This window comes from Danio aesculapii, chromosome 13, assembly GCF_903798145.1.
Source record: "Danio aesculapii chromosome 13, fDanAes4.1, whole genome shotgun sequence".
In the NCBI taxonomy this organism is placed as follows: Eukaryota; Metazoa; Chordata; class Actinopteri; order Cypriniformes; family Danionidae; genus Danio; species Danio aesculapii.
The window spans coordinates 37011898-37031352 of record NC_079447.1 but is presented as its reverse complement, the minus strand read 5'-3'; the positions used below and the strand labels follow the sequence as shown (position 1 = coordinate 37031352).

The following is a 19455-nucleotide window of genomic DNA, read 5'->3' as shown; positions in this document are numbered from 1 at the left end:
CATCAAGATCTAGTGCTGGACTGCTGGAGAGCGAACAGACGCCACACTCCTCACTCCTACCGGAAAAATAGCGATCTTTGTCTCAGCACAGTCTTCCACCTAGTTCTTGCAGGCCTCGGTAAGTTTTACGGAGAAGTTTTTATTTCTGCTTAAGCGAGCAGTTAAAATTTTCTTTGTAAAATTAAATACATTATCCTAAACGGCTTATGTGCTTGCCGTGTATCTTTGTATGAAGGCCATTTGACGCATGAATTAAGATAGATGGGGTTAGTATACGACATTAATTTGTTGAGAACGATGCTTTGTGGTTTTGTTGGTCTTTTTCTGAACAATTTTAGACTCCTTGAAGAGAGCGCCCCGTGTTCATTCATAAGTGACAGCTCACTCTTTCGCTGAAGAAGTGCCGTCCAGTACGTAGACGCCCAGTTATAAGTCATCCATTTAGTAGCATCGATTAGTGCTTTTGGGAAAAGATTTGTGCAATTTAGTTGTACTGCACATAACTGTCGATTAATAAAGATTGAGCTTTCGTTACTTCATCATTCAAAAAGATATTGAAATTCGCAATGTAATATTTTTCCGATTCAGATTCCTGTCAGCGATTGCAGAGTTGTTTAGTACTTTTGAGTAAATATTTGGGTGAAAAATCATTTTACATAACGATGTTTGTACATATGAAACAAATCAGTCATTATTCTAATACAGTGTAGTACCTGTTTACAAATATATTTGTTTTCATAATCTTTTTCACATCTTGAAATGTTGGACTTGAGGACTGCTGATTTACCTGGTATAAGCATTATATGGTTTACTTATTTCTTTCCCTTTTACTTAATTTGCCTGCTTTTAATGTTGCGGAGTTTGTTCAAAGATGAAGTCAAGATGATGGTTGGTGTTAAACCTCCTGACTTTACATTAAGCAGAACCAGTAACAAAAAATATATTTTAGATATCATATTATGCAATAAATCAAAAAACTTAAATTATTCTAATAAGTTTTTCAACTACCCATTGTCAGATATTAACTTCAAATAGTTCCTTTTAACAAATTTTCACATTATGAAGTCACATCTAACTTTGTGACTACCAACAAACTTAAATGGCCCACAACCAACAAACTTAAATGACCATGTCCCAAGCATTTGAATCACAAATAAGAATGTATTGTTGATTTATTCTTCACACTGTGGATTCAAAGAAGACATTTTACAAGTTTTATTGAAATTGTTTACATATTTCCAAATTTTATTCAGCACCGTCATCCATATATTATATAACCATATATAGAAAAAACAAGTCATTTTTATTTCTATTTATTCAATGATTTAATTAGAATGGTAGCTAGTACTAAACCTATTGGCTTTGCTTCACATTCAGTGTAACCCCAGATTTTTTCAATCACATTCCTAACACACTCAGGAAACAACAGCCATGCCTTTTGGGAACAACCACAACCAGCTGAAGATGAAGTACTCCTCTGAGCTGGAATACCCCGACCTCAGCAAGCACAACAACCATATGGCCAAGATCCTCACTCCAGGACTGTATGAAAAGTTACGCTCCAAACAGACACCCAGCGGGTTTACACTGGATGATGTAATCCAGACTGGGGTAGATAACCCAGGTAAAGACATCGACGCAACTCAAAACTCTCCAAAGCCCACCTCTCGTGCACTTTAATAACATAGTTGTGTTGCAATAACGTTGACACTACAGTCAGAAAGAAACGTTTGTTTGTTATTTCCCCACCGAACATTTGACAGTGACCTTGCTGAATCTTTGTTATAGTGCTGTAGTATGGAAATAGCAATTCTAGCTGTCTTCTATATTGACTATGTTCCATGTCAACAACTTGACCTAAAAACAGATCATGACCAATGAGCATTCTCATCTTTTTGGTAAAAACCAAGTATTTGGTAAGACAATGGTGTTAACTGAATCAGGCCATGACAAGTGACTACTTACTTTGTCAGCAGAGTGATATTTTTACACCCCATGTGTTGTTATATTTATTCAGCAATGCTAAGCTAGCCAGGTTGAGCAAGCAGCAGTCAGCTGAGGATGAGTTCCCAGACCTTGAACATCACCACAACCACATGGCCAAGGTCCTCACTCTGGATATGTACAAGCGCCTCCATCAGCGCTGCACACCCAGTGGCTTCACCATAGATAATGTCATTCAGACTGGCGTAGATAATCCTGGTAAAAGAACATGCCCTAATCCTGTCAGGGTCAGGTTTCAGATAGTTCAGAATGTAAACATTAAGTAATGTTAGGCATGGATTTATTTGCTTGGCTCCTAATTTGTGTGCCCTGGCTTGTTTCCCATCTCAGGCCACCCCTTCATTATGACTGTGGGTTGTGTGGCTGGGGATGAGGAGACCTACGAGGTGTTCAAGGAGCTACTGGACCCTGTTATTCAGGAACGACATGGAGGATACAAGCCTACAGACAAACACAAGACTGACCTCAACCCCAGTAACCTCAAGGTAAGCAGTTGAAGGGGTGGATTACTTGTACATGTACTTCTGACATATTTTTGTCTGAAAATTGGCCCCATGTGACTGCCACTGTGCAGACATCTTTATGATATCATCTTTTTATGAGTATTTAATACTAGATCATTAAAATTGGGTTAATTGTGATTGCTTTTTTAAAATAGGGTATTTTACAAGAGTATTACATTAGATTTTTAAAATTTAGGATCATAAAAAGCTTTATTTTTACTCGTGAGAGGTCTTAAAACTTACACTATAGTGTTTGGTATTTTACAGGATTACACAGGGTTCCCACAGGTCCTAGAAAACCTTGACATTTAGAGGGTTGTTTTCCAGTCTTGGAAATGTCCTGGAATTTGATAGAAATGACCAAATGTCCTGGATTAATTAGTTTCATAATTTTCATGCTTTAAATTTTCAGTTTGATTTACATACCGTTATAAGCCTAAATATTATGATTGCTGAGCTAGGCTATGGGTTCTGCAGCATAATAGCAATTACATTTGAGTTTTGACCATCTGGGTTTCCTCTAGCTCAGTGTTTCTCAAACTTATTCTGCCATTCCCCACTTTAGAGGTAGAGAAGACATTTCTACCCACCTGTCCCCAGTGCACCCAGATAAAATGATCTGTCCTGTTTTACTTATAATTTTTGTTATTATTTCATTTTATATCACAAACTTATTTATTCCAAGTTTTTATACCAGTGTTTTAAATGGAACAACTTTTATTTTATTTTATACAAATACAATTTTTACAAATAAATAATAATAAATGTTAACAAAAAAGTGCCAGGTAAAAAGTAACAGAGGTTGCGATATTTGCTACCAGATCTGTTTTTTAGTTGTCAGATACCCACATGAAAATATACTATAGTAATTTATAGTAAAAACTATAGTGTTCTTCTTTTTAACCATACTGACACTGGCACCTCAAATAGAGATAAAGGGTTGTGCAAACAGCTAAAATGTTGCTAGAATTGGTTTTTATGTATGGGCGATTATATGTTGAATCACCAAAAATGATTGAGGTCATGTCCATGTGTTGTGCGATAAGTCTATATATTGATTATTGTGACAGGCCTACCATCAAACCACCGAGAAATTAAATCACCGGCAAATGGCCGGGTTGGAATCCAGACTTGTACAAATACTCTGAAATTATTACTTGATGTATTTTAATGTTACTTTTTATGACCAAAACAAGACATTCACAAAGTGTTCATCTAGATGTCAGATCAAAGTTAAAGCAAAACACATTACAAGAACAGAACATTTAAAAACATCTATACATCTAAACATCTATAGCTGCATCATTCCAACCCATTATCTCTGCATGCTAGTCAGGAACTCTCACCACTTCACTAAATTACTTGAAACCTCAACTCTACAACGTGGGGTTTATTACCTCAATTTGCTTAACTGCCTCAGAGCAATACATAAAAAAATGACCACTAGGTGTCACTGTAGAGTGGGGTTTCGAAACGTTTCAAAGTTTCGACACATTTGCTTCAACTGTTTCATGAAGCTTCGCTTTGCCCACCACTACAGAATATATCCCTAGAAAGCATTTTGCTGTGTGCAAAAAATTGCATATTAATGTTTTTTCCTTGCACTATTTATGTACTATTTACAGTATAACAGTAATGAAAATATTGTAAAGGTTTATATTACACAAAGTGAAAATGTGCAAAATGGAAACAAACAATACAGCATACTATCAATACTTGCTGTAAGAACATTTTATTATATATTACGTTTCGGTTCCATGATCGTCATCAGACATATACAGAGAAATTTTTTTTATATAATATTTATATAATATTTAAAAATACTAGTCAGTGAACATCATCAATGCAAACCAATCACAGTGGGTAGTACAAATATGCAATTATGTTTCATATGAAACACGGAGGAGGACAGAAAAAAAATGTAATTATAAAAATAATTTTATCACATAACAAATGGTCCAGAAAAAATGAACTTTTATCCAAAAATGGTCATGTTTTCTTACATTTAATTATTTATATAACGCTGTTGATTAAAATCTATTTAGGCTTTTAAAAATGTGATTTGGATTGCTGTTTTCCCATATATCGCATGGTTACACATCGTACTTATTTTAGTCTATACAACTATAACTGACAATCATTAATAAATATTCAGAATTTGTACTGTTATGCTGTTTTTGTCAGCAAAAATGCTAAATATTCACAATCTGAGATCACAAGCTGAGCTATGCAGGCTCAGTGACACTCCTTAATACTTGTCACCACCTACTGTTTTACTTCATATTCATTATTTTAACAATAATCATAACTATCATCTAAACTGATAGCAGAGACACTATTTTAAAAATAAAATAGGTAATATAAAATACCCAAAATGTGAATATCATGTCATTTGCGTTCAGGCGTATTCCATTAATTTATAAGTTGAACTTGTTAGCCTGTTTATTTAGATGATTAATTTTTATAAAAAATAATGTATAGATTAATTACAAAAATGTCAAAAGATTGATGTATGATTTTGTGTTGCTATTGCACATCCTAATGTAGAGTATTAATTAAATTTTTTTCAGGTCTTCAATTTGATTGTATAAAATTGATTGCAGCAACACTGTAAAAGTCTAAACGTTCTGTTCTTGCAGGGGGGCGATGAACTGGATCCCAATTATGTGCTGAGCTCTCGCGTCAGAACTGGCAGGAGTATCCGTGGATTCTGTTTGCCACCACACTGCAGCCGTGGAGAGAGGAGAGCTGTAGAGAAGCTCTCTGTGCAAGGTATAACAGCAGGCATATTACACATCAGCTGTGTCTCATTTCAGAGGCTGCATCCTCCAAAGGATGCATTTGAAGGGTGCTGTGTCATTGCAAAACAATTAGAATGCTGCATCAAATGCAGCCTCAAAATGCATCCTTCATTTCCCAGGATTTGAAGGGTACAACCGGTAGATCCTTTGCGGCCTCGAACATCCCAAGACTCATTGCCCACTGATAATGGCAGGGCGTTTTTTAAAAAAACCTCCAGATTAAATGTATGAATTAGGTTTTATTTTACTTGGATATCTAAACATGTGTTAAAAAACAAACAAAAAGAGTGTGACATGTCTTACAAAAAAGTAATTATAATAGACAGTTTACATTTTATGTGTACATGTATGGATCAAAGGAAATATATTTCAAGTGTTTATAAACCTTGCTTTGCCTTCAGATCGCTTGAAATAAGTTTTAAAATCACTTACTTTTAAAGTCATTACAGATTTTATAAGTGCTTATTAATGGCAGCTGTTATGGTTGCTAGGTGATGACATCTGTCTCCGTGGGCTAGATTGTCTCATTTTAAAGCGCTTGGTTCGGCTTGTTTGGACTTTGAAGTATGCACCTTTGAAGTCTGCATCCTTTGGTGGATGCAGCCTCTGAAATGAGACACACCTAGAAAGACATCCCAGGTTTCATAGTCCATGCTGAACTGTATAGAAAACTGAGAAATCCCATGGATATCTGGATAGTTTACTGTTTCAAGCTTATAGTACTGTCACTTCACTGAAATGTGATTTTGTAGTTTGATGGTAATACTAACTATAAGGGTACAGTTTTTTTTCAATTGCCAATCTGTAGTCACATTTTCAAAACTCAACACAATTCCGCACAACATAAGTCTGTTATGACTAGGCCTACACTAAATCTGGCACACAGATTTCAGCAGATTTTTAGCCCATCATTGAGTCTGTTTATTTACTTGTGTAAATGTGTGCAAATTTATATTTAATTAGTTTTTAAATTCATTTGGTAATATTATTGACTAATATGAAAATGTTCATATGGTTTATTTTATTACAATACAGTTTGTGAGGTAATATGTTTGTTTTAGTAGATATATTATATGTGTGACATGTTAGGGTGTGTCTGTGTTGTGTTTTGTTCTATATGTTGTCATTGTGTTTATGTCAAGTGTCCCTATGATATTATAACCTTTATTTTACCAGGAAAAGCACATTCAGATTAATAATCTCTTTCACAAGAACGGTCCTGGCCAAGATTAGGCAGTATACAGTTCACATGGGTTTAACAAACAAACAAACAAAAACAAAAAACAGGTAACATCATTCATCCATCAAAGCACACATACAATGACAGTTAAAAACTATTCAGAACATCTACAGGCCAAAGTTTTAAACTCCAAATCATTTAAAATATTTTTAAAAGCATGAAGTGAAACCAATTATTTAAACGGCAACTTTGGTTTGGAGGTTATTCCATGCAAAAATGTGCTGCATATTTAAAAGCCTTTTTTCCCATTTCAGTATGCACACTGGTATTGACAATAAATAAACTTCCTGAGACTGAAGGCTATAGCTAGAGACAGATTTTTTTTTACAAATGTAAGGTTTTAGATATGAAAGAGGAACCCTAAATAGATTTATTAACAAAGATATGCAAATGCTTGAGCCTACAAGTGGACAAAGCAGACCATCTGCATGTACAACGCACAATGATGAGTGAGGGATTGAAGATTTGTTTTAAACCAAATGGCACCATGTAAACAGTGCACACTCTGAAATGAAGCATGCATATAAATAACACCGCTTTAGTCCAATACAGATATAAAAGTTGCAGCAACAAGCTTTCTTTTAGCTTCAAAAGAAAGGCAAGATTTGACTCTATTATAGAAGCCTAAAATCTAGAGCTGGGCAAATGAAGTTACATTATTTTGAGAGGTGTGCAAGGCGTGTGCTGGACCATACCTGTGAGCTCAACGCACAAGTTGAAATCAGCCTAAACGGAGCAGGTCATGTGACTCCACACGTGGTAAAATATTGATCAATCATAGATTCTGAATGTCGATTTCAATTACTAATCTATTAATTGCCCTACTAAATCACTTTTTATTTTTTTGTTAACGCTTTAATTGCTGAACATGAGGGCCAAAGCAAGGGTCTCATCATTAAAAATTCCAAGATACCTGTACTCGTACACAAACTAAATCTAGTAGCAATAGAACAGATTTTGATGAATTGTTTTGACTTGGAAAATAACATATTTTCCACAGACAAAACAACATAGTTTTGTTTTATCAGCATTTAAACTAGATTTAATGCAAATAAATTATGTTGAACTACATTAAATCAATTCAATTCGCCTTGACTTGTATAGTGCTTTTACAATGTAGATGTGTCAAAGCAGCTTCACATAAGAGATCAGGGAAAATTGAAAACAGTGTAGTTTCAGTTCAGTTTAGCTTAGTTCAGTGTGGTTTAATAATCACGACTGAGAGTCCAACACCAAAGAGCAAAATCCACCGATGCGCAGCTCTATAGATCCAAACCATGCAAGCTAGTGGCAACAGCGGCGAGGAAAAACTTGTGTCAATGGGGGTGTGTGTGTGGTGGGGAAGGGGGGCTTGGGGGGGGGGGGGGGGGATGGTAGTTGTCTGGAAATAGGTAAAAAGAAATGTTTTTTTTTTATCTACATGTAGCCTAATGTAAAATTAAACTCATATGTATTTTAGCTATTAGTATCAGGAAGGCTGCTTTCGGTTTCGGGTCACATAAAACAAACATTATTAATTACTATTCACAACAATATAGACTTTTTAACACCTCTTATTTTGTTACCATTTGAAAAACAAAGTTTTAAGCACTTAACAATCGAGGTTAACAAGAAATCTCGGAGCAAGTCATTCATAGTGAGCCACTTAATCATTTATAAATGAGCCGATTCGAACGAATCTGAATGTACAATTCAGTGACAAAGATGGAGATTTGGCGCCACTCATTGGACATTTTGGTTTCAATAATTTTAATGGGCCCGGCCGGGCCAATCGCCCGGGAGGTTGAGCATTGAGGCCGAAATCATGTCGCGTTTCCACTGGCTAGTAGCTCACAGTGCGTCATGCAAACCCTGGCCCCAGAACGTCCCAATTCAGTGGGAATCAGGCAGTTAAAGCACACCATCGCATCATTACGAAACTATTAAAATACACATACAGGCATCTAAATGCACACACCTTTTAAACTTGACAAAAACTCTAGACAACCTTTACTGGCTGCTGTGTCTTTAATATAATGTAACGATTATTGTGCGTTATTGAAACACCGAGGACGCAACAAAAATGTCACTTATAATTAAAACTTTATTATTATATGCAACAGCCTTACATTTAAAAGGGAAACAGAAGGGCGATCATAAGCAGAAAGACCCCTAGCCTATAAGGTGTTTTATGGAATAGCCTATCTTAAACTGACCAGCTATATGTTTTTTTCCCCTTTTTTATTTATTTATTTGTTTGCTGCATGTACTCGTGTGCAATCGGAAAACTAGTGTAATGACGGCATGCCATCTTTACGAGACTCGGGCAAAGTCCGCCTCTCTTTTCACTCCACCCCGAATCCCCAGCTGGCCCTCTTTAGCCCAAGGTATTTGGCGGGCGAAAAAGGCCGGCCGCTGGCCCCAAGGAAGCCCCGCTTTGACCCGATCAGGCCCCGGAAGTGACAGTGGAAACGGTACTGGCCCTGCCTCGCTCGCTTTAGGCGCGATAGTGAAAATGCGGCTAATGTATTTTGGCAAAAAATTATATCATATTTTTTAATATATGGAAAAATCAGATCATTCAAATAAATATAAATGTAAGGTTAAATATGACATCTTAGATGTGAATAGATGATATTTAAAAGAGGCTGCATTTCAGTGTTATATGAGCCTTGGGCCAACATATAATAAAAATTTTCCTCAAAATACTATATTACATGCCATATTGTACTATAGAATATTGTAACAACTAGCATCTTAAATAATTTGATGAAGAAGTGGGTGCATGCAAATATGTCATTTATTACAGTTGTAAAATGCTAGGGCAGTTTGAAAATGCAGTTTGATGATGCTTGGTCTTTCTTTGTTGCTGTAAATTCCACCTCCTCAAACCTGTAGCTCTTTTATGAAATGGTAATAAGTCACATTTTAAATCGCAATTTTGATCAGATAAATTGCTGGGCTTTCACTGCCTTTTCTTTGCTGTCAAAAAAATATTTTCTTAGTTATTTCATTTTTTTTACACATAACTTAATTTGTAAACCTAATTAGTTTTGTTTTCTTTGCATATATGGATTTTTTTTGGTTGTTTTTGTTTAGTCAACAGCACCTTTAGAATATATTTTCTGAGAAAAATGGTGACTTGTTCATATATATATATATATATATATATATATATATATATATATATATATTATATATATATATAATGTCATGTTTGCTGTAGCTTTGGGTGGCTCTGGCTGGGGATCTCAAAGGGAAATACTATGCCTTAAGAACATGACAGAGGCAGAGCAGCCAGCAGCTTATCGTGACCCTTCCTGTTCGACAAGCCTGTGTCTCCTCTGCTGTTAGCCATCAGGAATGGCTCGTGATTGGCCTGATGCCAGAGGCATCTGGTAAGTGTTTTGGTTCAACCTTAATGCTTTCCTTTTTCCACTTTAAAAAGTTATTGTCATGGAAAAGCAACCTACTTCCTGTCTGTTTGTTCCAGGTCCTACAAATCTTCTGTCTTGGTTTATCTTGTTTTTCTGTTATTTATTTAATTCATGAAATTATATTTCCTTGATTCATTTCATTGCACAACCTTAACCGCTTCTGCCTCTCTACAATAAAGTTTTAGCTCCCCCTCCTCTCTCCCCTAACAGCCCGCACTCACATTGCATTTACCCCTCTGAGCCGAGCATGCTTGCTTCAATCGATGAATCAACTATTTAGTTTAACAGGAAGAGAAGCGCTCTCGTTCAGCACAGTGGACATTGCTTTAGGTATAGTGTTTTGTATTATTTTAGTCGTTGAGATGCAGTGACACACAGTCAAATATTTTGCTGAACAGATCCACCACTTTTGATCCTCAAAAAATTATCATAAAAGTCCTCGTGCTGCACGTATTAGGAGGTTTGCTGAAGGTGTCAGCTGATGTGCTGCGAGGGATTTGTATGCTTTAATAAACTATGACAGTTTCATGTTCATTGAAAAGTAAAGAATGATTAATGGCTATTATGGTAACATGTATTGGTAGTTCTGATTCAGTATTAAATTGAAGCAGTCAGTCAAGTTTACATTATTTTGTAATTAATTTCCACTTTAATGAAAAGATATAAAAAAAAAACATGACGAAAGATCGGTGTGCATTTAACTCAGAATGGTTAAGCCATTACTGCAAATCTAACAACAATTAATGTAACTATTTGAAGAAAAGGCCAAGTTTTACTGTAGCTTTTAGAGATAGGCTGAACAGATCAGTAGAAGTATGGGTTGACCACGGACACTGGAAAGATTAATTTAAAACCCAATGCGGATTTGTGGACATGGAGCTGGTGCCGATGTAATGGGATGGGTACTTTCACTTTAAACTACTACAGCCCCTCACCTCTGTTTGTGTTAACACCAACTAAGATCGTTTATACATTGTAGGTTTTACATCTTTAATAAAGAATGTTGAGATATAATTTGATAAGGGAATGTGCCATAACCCACACAGACTTAGTAAAGCCATGTGTCATTTTAATTCATGCATCTGCACAAGTGGGGCATCGCTTTTAAAGACACAAGAACGATCAAACATGCCCATCAAGTGTGTTTACAATAAAAAACTATTTTAAAAAAAATGCCTCAATGCAGAGGAAAAACACATTCTGTGTGAATGGCCCCTAAGCCTACTACTAATAAGAATAACTGTTTGTGACCATTTCCGTCATGAATTATCTGAAAAATACTGCAGATGTCCTGGAAAATAATTTTTTAAAAAGAGTGGGAACCCTGATTTGCATAGTTTTTTTTCCATACTTTGCCACCATTCCGCTCTAGGAAAGCATTTATTTAGTTAAGGATTGCATTTCTGTGCTGGGCTTTTAAGACGTTCCTGACTCTCTGATTTTCTGACTCTCCTCATTTCCAGCACAATGACAGCAAGACATTCCTTGTGTGGGTGAATGAGGAAGACCATCTACGTGTCATCTCCATGCAGAAAGGTGGCAAAATGCAGGAAGTCTTCACCCCGTTTCTGCATAGGTCTTACTAAGGTATTACATCACTGCTACTAGTCATGCAAGTGATCTAATAGACCTGTTCACAACCAAGAAACAATCATTTTAAAAGTTTGGTTATTATAAGGGTTAGTATTCTGCTTTTTTTTGTTATCTGCGGCTTTAAATGCTCACGACACACACAGACACACACACACGCACGCACGCACCGCACACACACACACCACACACACACACACGCACACGCACACGCACACACACACACACACACACACACACACACACACACACACACACAGAGAGAGAGAGAGAGGGCTGTCAATTAATACATTTTTAATAGCATGATTGCAATATTATGATTAACTCAGGATTTTTCACACAGTTTATCTGTTTGAAAAGTACCTTAAATGAAAAAAAAACTTTGCCAAGTACGGCTGCACTCGAAACACAAAAAGCTTTACTTGGGGTTACTTAAATGGATTAAAGTTCTCCATTGCTTTGACTACTTTCTGTTAATTGCGGCGAGTCTGTGACAGAGTTTCATCAATCTGCCTCTCCTTGTTATAATTGTCTTCATTTAAGCTTGATTAGGTCTTAAAATGACAAAGGCGAGTTGTGTATTCAGCCTGCTGTGGCAGATGTGATCAAAGCTTGGAGGAAAGCACGTTCCTCACTTTACTAAGGGTTCTGTATAATGGCTTTGCTGGGAATCAACTCCAGGTTTTCAATTTCTGCTTATTGGGAAAAACTACTCTGTCTACTCAATTTTAAAACCATTTATGTTTATTTATTAATATTAGTTATTAATATTTTTATTTCATGAATGCCTAAACACAACCTCTATAATACTTTATCAAATGGCTTGTGTATTATTCAACACGTTTATAGAATTACACAAACATGTCCAATGCATCCTGAAGTGTGTGTATCTTTCTTTTAATATTCTTACTATAGCATGTGTCGCAGGTGAGAGATCAAAGAAACCTTGGATTATGGAGGCCACTGTGCTAATAGGCACCTTAAGTGGCAATTGGCCATACAGTATCTGTGCCTTGCCACAATTCTGCCTCTTAAATCTTCAGGCTGTTCCTCTGACCTTATGGTTTAATGCATGTTACGCTCAACACACACTCATTAAGAGAATAAGCACAATCCTGCTAGAGTATTTGCCGGGGTGGCAACCATATTTTCCATCTAAAATTGCAAAGTGGATTTGGACATGCCCTTAATGCTTTTGTGCCATGCACTTTAGACTTTTCACCTATATCGTTGAAATAGGGGTCCTAAAATTGAATGATGTTTGTGGGAGGAATGTGTCACAACATGCTTCGTAGAGGGCAGTGTAACCACAGACCAATCAGACTGATCACCCCAGTCCAATCTAAAAGTGACTACAATGAGGATGTGAGGAGTGTCTTGTTTTTCAGCATATTAAGCACAATTTTACAACCTAACAAGTGTTGGTCTAGCACGTACAATTGGAAATTCCAGCCGTCAATAGACACCAACAACTTTAAAAACACTGATCTGACAAAACCCAATGAAGAGTATGTTGCTGTTTGTCTGTGCGATGTGAATGAGTCATTCACACCAAGGCTATATTTTAGTCCACAATCTGTTATTATTTTTATTTTAGTTTATGCTTTTCCCTTTGCATTACCCCCTAGTAACCAGAATATGTCCCTCAGTGTGCCGTGTTTCTTATACACTCGTCTAGTAAAATTTAGCTTTGGAATTTCAAACTCAAAATAAATGGTTGTTCAAAGTATATAATAAAGGTGCCTTGAACTGAGCTGCAATAAACACATTGCTTGTCATTTCAGATTGAGGAAGTTGTTCAGAAACAAGGGTCATGCAATTTATGTGGAATGAGCATCTTGGTTACGTCCTCACTTGTCCATCCAACCTCGGAACAGGGCTGCGTGCAGGAGTACATGTCAAACTCCCCAACCTCAGCAAATACCGGCAGTTTGAGGAGATCCTCAAGAGATTGAGGCTGCAGAAAACGTGGAACAGGTAGGAACTCGACTAACTTTAACTGTAGTAGATACTTTACCACTGTTGTGACAAAACTCCAGCTTTAAAAACTTTTGGCAATAAAAAAGTGTTGTCTTTTTGTTTATCAGGGTGGTGTGGACACTGCTGCCAGTTGTGGTGGTTTATTGACATCTCTAACTGCCGACCGTCTGGGCTTCTCTGAGGTGGAGCTGGTGCAGATGTGGTGGATGGAGTCAAACTGCTGATAGAGATGGAGAAACGACTGGAGAAAGGCCAGTCTGTAGATGACCTGATGCCTGCTCAAAAGTAGACCACACATTTAACCTCACTTCACCACATTTTTCCTCTGTTTTAACCTCCCCTTTGTTAATTCTTGGACTGAATGTTTGCTAACTTCTTTGTTTGCTAAAGTCTTCATAAAGTTTCTGCTCTGAGATCTTAATATGTTGCGTTATAGATATAGAGAATAAAATAAAAAAAGCAGAGAATAAAATTGAGCCCTTGTTGACCAGATTTTTGCTTTTCTTTCTTCATTATGTTAAATGTTAATATTCTAGGATTCACCACACCTTTCCACCAATTACAATCCCAAATCAAAAAAAAGTTGGGACAGGATAGAAAACGCAAATAAAAAATGAAAGTAGGGATTTCAAATTTACTTTGACTTCATTCATTACAGACAATATGAACACATATATTTCATGTTTGGTCTGGTCAACTTCCTTTCATTTGTAAATATACAATCCTTTCCTGTCATTCAGGAACCGCAACACATCATGCAACACATTCCAAAAAAGTTGGGACAGGAGCAGTTTTAGGGGCTAATAATAAGGTAATTGGGTTAAATAATTAATATAATTTGAAACAAGTGATGTCATCAGGTGATTTGTCATTCATCTATAAGCAATATCATTACATGGTCTTAGGAATACTTTGGCAAACCTTTGTCAAGTACCACAATATTTAGCTTGCATCCACCAATGTCAGTGAAAACGGTAACTGTGCCAAAAGGAAGCCCTATGTTAACATTGTCCAGAAGTGCCGTTGACTTCTTGACCATAACACAGTGGAAACATACACTGTGGTTCGATGAATCGGTGGGCTGCGCTTGAAACTGCATACTCAAGGGCTGCATTTACACTGCAGATCTTGATGGGTCAATTCCGATTTTGTGTCTGATATTAGATTTTTTGATGACCTGCTTACATCATCTTTTAAAAGTGACTCGTATCCGATTGTCTGCATTTACACAGCACACGGCAAAGGTGCAATGATCAGGAAAAAAGAGCGGGCGCTGACTAACAGCTGATAATTAAAAAGTGCTCTTTCTCTATACCTGTATAGCTATCTGTTCGCAGCTTTTGACAAGCTGTTTTACTACAGTTTATGACAGAAAGGTTCTCATTTGTCATTCTTCTTTTGATATATAGGCTTTTTTAAACCTTTAGGCAATCTAAATGTATGCACTAGTTGTATATTAGTTAATATTGGTTATGTGGCGGACATTGCGCTCTCTCGCTCTTGTTAACATGCTTAAATACCTGTGCTATATGACATATGAAAAGCTGTTTAAGTCCTCGTGTATGAGATTTTGGGTTTGGGACTCTGCTTAAGTCTGTTCTGAAAAAGAAAGTGTCAGACATAATGTCATTCGCTACGGTTTTTAATGACTGCGACTCGCATTAACAGGTGAAAATCCAATCTACCTGCTTACACAGCAAACACACATAAATTTCCACATATATACAAGGCCTGAATCTGATTTGAGTGAATATTTTTATTTTAAAAAAGAAATCAACTTGAATTTGCTGTTATCTTTATTGCCAGGCTAGTATAAACCATTGTTCATTCTCAGTAACCAGCTTAAAAAACAAACATATTTTTTATGGTATATACAGGAATTATTGAGTTAAATTCAACACCTCTTAAGACATTTTTAAGACTCTTTCTATACATTTTAAGACATTTTAATTTACAGTACATTTATTAAATTCTAGGGGTGTGATGACGAGAAACATATTCCTCGAGACACAAGACTGTGTTCACAAGAACAAAGTGAGACAAGATTTTTAAAAAGTCCTCATTTATAAAATATGTATTAAATTTGTTTTTATCACAAATGTAGGTGCATTTTGAAATAAATTGTAATAAAATAAAACTATGTTAATAAATTGTATGCAGGATTAAACGTAACCTCTGCAAAATGTTTCCCAAGAAATTTAGCTGACAGGCAATTGCATAAAAACAATATAAATAGTATGGGTTGCGGCTGGAAGGGCATCCGCTGCGTAAAATGTATGCAGTTCATTCCATTATGGCAACCCCGGATTAATAAAGGGACTAAGCCAAAAAGAAAATGAATGAATGAATGAAACAAAGTAGTGTTCTGTTAATCTCAAAAAACATCTTTACATCTTCTTCAAGCATAAAATATGAAACAGAGCTTTAAATAATATTGATTTAAAAAGGACCATTATTGAAACTATTTGGTCATTTCAAAGTAAGATTTTAAAGTGAGGTGCTTATCGTCAAAGTGATTCAGTGATTTATGCTAAGCTAAAATTGCCGCTATCAGAGTTTGTGATTGGATTTGTGGATTCAAAAAATTGTTAACTCTAATGTTGAACTCTAGGGCAATTGTAAAAAATGACCCATGTCCAAAAAAACATGTATTTAATTGACTGTGACAATGCTGTATGTTATGGTCATTGGCTGATTACATGATTTCACTAATAGAAACTTGCGTTTTTGAAATTATATTATTAAGGAAAAAGTCTGATGGATGAATATAAAACCAACTTTACCACCCAATGCCATTTTTGAGGATTATAATTCCTGCACCCCGCTGGCCTGTTAACTATTACACTGGACAAAGTGCAAAGTGCTAAATAGTTTTTCTAACTGGTGAACACCTGTGGTTTTATATTAGGATGTCTATGGTCATCTATTCGGTTCATGACTCAAGGAGGCATGGCTTTAGATGGCATGGGAGGTATGTTGAATGTTCAAAGCTAATATGGCTAACGTTAGCATTTTGGCAGAGCACCTACTGCACCTTGAACTTAATTTTCTCATTCCATAGGTTCTGTACAAATCTGAATGGAAAAATATGGCTAAAAACTCGCAGTAGTAGTCATTCTGGCCTATGGGAATGAGCTGCACCCTTTAGAATGAAAAAAAATTACAGTTAGGTGATTTGTTGTAAATATTTTTTTTCCATATTTGTGTACTCTAAAAAATATGAATGAAAATATGGATAGAATCGCACCTGTAGTAAGTCAGAGTGCCTCTGTGAATGCACTACAACCCTTTTAAAATAATAAAATTACAGTTGGTGAATTACTGTAATTGTTTGTTCATTTAAAATAATTGGTGTACTGTACATTTATATGATGGAAAATGAATAAATATCACCTGTAGTAAGTCAGGTCGGACACATTTGGAAATGTGCTACACACACCCTTTAAATCATAGATTACAGTTGATTGAATTACTGTAAATATGATATATGTAAACTAGATGGGTAAACTCACTGTAGTAAGGCATTCTGGCCTCTGGGAAAGTAATACATGCTTTAAAAAAATTGTAAAATTAGAGTTAGGTGAATTACTGTAATTAATTCACCAAACTGAAAATCTAGGAATCTGGGAATCTGCTACACCACTTTAGATTTAAATCATTACAGTTAGGTGAATTATTATAGATATTTTCTTCAATCTTTGTGTACTGTAAAAAATGTGAATGAAAACATGGGTAAACAATCTCAACTGTAGTTTATGAATGGATTGGGTAAACTCTCAACTGGAAGGCATTCTGGCCCCTGGGAATTTTTAGAGAGATAAAATTACAGTTGGTTAAATAAGTGTAAATATTTTTCTATAGTTTTGTGTGTCCTGTACATATATTAATGGAAATATGGGAAATATCTTTTGTAGTAAGTCGTTAGGTCCCTAGGAATTGAGCACACTTTAGAAATGAGAGTATTACATCTAGGTGATTACTGTAAATATGTTTTTCCCAAATATTTGTTTGATGTACATAAAGTGGAAATGTGAGAACACAACATTTAAGTGGATATACCCTGCAATATTTTTTCTTACTATGTACTGATACTTATAGAAGAGATATTGCAAATTTAGCTTTGTATGTACCATATTAGAGGTATAGTAGCTTTGTTGTAGAGTATATGTTACTTTGGCGTTAGCTGTGCGTTTTGGTTCAGTTAATGTATTTGGGCAGATGATCCCCTAAAACTCATGCACGAAACCTAAAACCAACTTGACTAAGCTGCATAAGCTCTAGTGTAATTGTCTAAATTTGATCTAGTTACCATTAAAACAATGGCAACCAAAACAAGTTTATTTCAGTATAGATAACAGGGGTGTGAACCTACACTGGTCTCATGGTTCGTTCGATTATGATTATCCTGCCATCGATTCGGTTCAATACGATATCTCGGTGCATTGACGAAGCTTATAAACAATTTGATATTTTACTTAGCAACATAATAATTAGTGTATTAAAATGTATAATTTGTAAATATATTTATATTTTATTTGTAATACAAATTTGTCCTTTAATACAGCAGTCAGATAAATGAACTGTACCTTTAATGTTACCTGCTCAAAGAAGAAGTCTATTTGAAAGTATCAAACAAAACTCAAGGACATGCACAGAACAACATGAGCATTTATAGCAAATAAACTAATGTAAATATTATCCCACTTGCTTTTTGAGCATTGTTAAGCGAGTTCTTAAACGCCTATGATTGGTCACGGGCTCAACAGAAAAGGCTGGGATTGGCAGGTGAACACCACCATGAGGTTCTTATTTCCCATCTTAAGAAATTTACAGTCTCAAGAGCATTTAGGGTTCTGCTCTTGACTGGTTAAGATCTTACTTGTCAACCAGAAGTTTTTGCGTTAATGTTGGACAGACCTTTTCATCCTCTAAACCTCTGACATGTGGGGTTCCGCAAGGGTTTATTCCTGGCCACATTTTATTTTCTTTATATATTTTACATTTAGGATCAGTTTTTCATAAATATGGGGTGGCCTTTCATTTTATGCTGACGACACACAGATTTATGTCCCCCTTAGAAATAATGGACATGCCCTTGACTCCCTTTTAGGATGTCTAATCGAGGTTAAGACCTGGCTGTTGTCAATTTTTTAAACTTAAATGAGGGAAAAACTGAGCTGGTCTGGTATGGGAATCCTGTCCCTCATGATTTATCAGGTTCAGGTAAGCTATCCACTTACTAAAACCCTGTTTTCATAAACCGAGGTGGCTGAGTGAGCTGAAATTTGACAAATCGTCACCTTGGAATTATAAGGGTCTATCTGCATTCGGAAGATTTTGAGATATTGAGCTTCAAAGTTTTTTGCAGTCCATAGCAAACAAGATGTGTGTAACATTTTTTTTTTAAATAAATAGTCTCAAAATGTAAACAACTTAAAAAACATCCCATAATGTAAATAAGTTGTCATTTAATAAGAATATGTCAATAACTCTATTTTGACAAAAATGTCAGATAGAACCTTATAATTCTAAGGTGACGAAACAAGTAAATTTAGTAGTTAAATGCAATTTTTTCCATTTATGACATGGCAAAAATGAAGTCGTTTCTCACTTTTAACAAGCTTGAGATAGTGATTCATGCTTTTATTTTGGGGAGGCTTGACTATTGCAACTCTTTTGTATGTGGGTATCATTCAAAACCCCCTGAATAGACTGCAATTAGTTTAAAATGTGTCTGCAAGGGCTTCTGACACGAACTCATAAGCATAAACTCATATCCCAAGTGTTTCCTCTCTGGGTTGGCTGCCTGTCAAGTTCTGGATTGATTTTAAGTTATTAGTTTTTGTTTATAAACCCTTAAATGGTCTGGCACTTCCTTATTTATCAGATCTCCTACATGTATACAGTCCTGGTAAGTCATT

General features: G+C 35.8%; 1 pseudogene; it reads left to right on the top strand.

Moving 5' to 3' along the window:
- LOC130240136 (creatine kinase B-type-like) lies at positions 1 to 13824 on the top strand (annotated as a pseudogene).
- The last annotated feature ends 5631 nt before the right edge of the window (positions 13825 to 19455 follow it).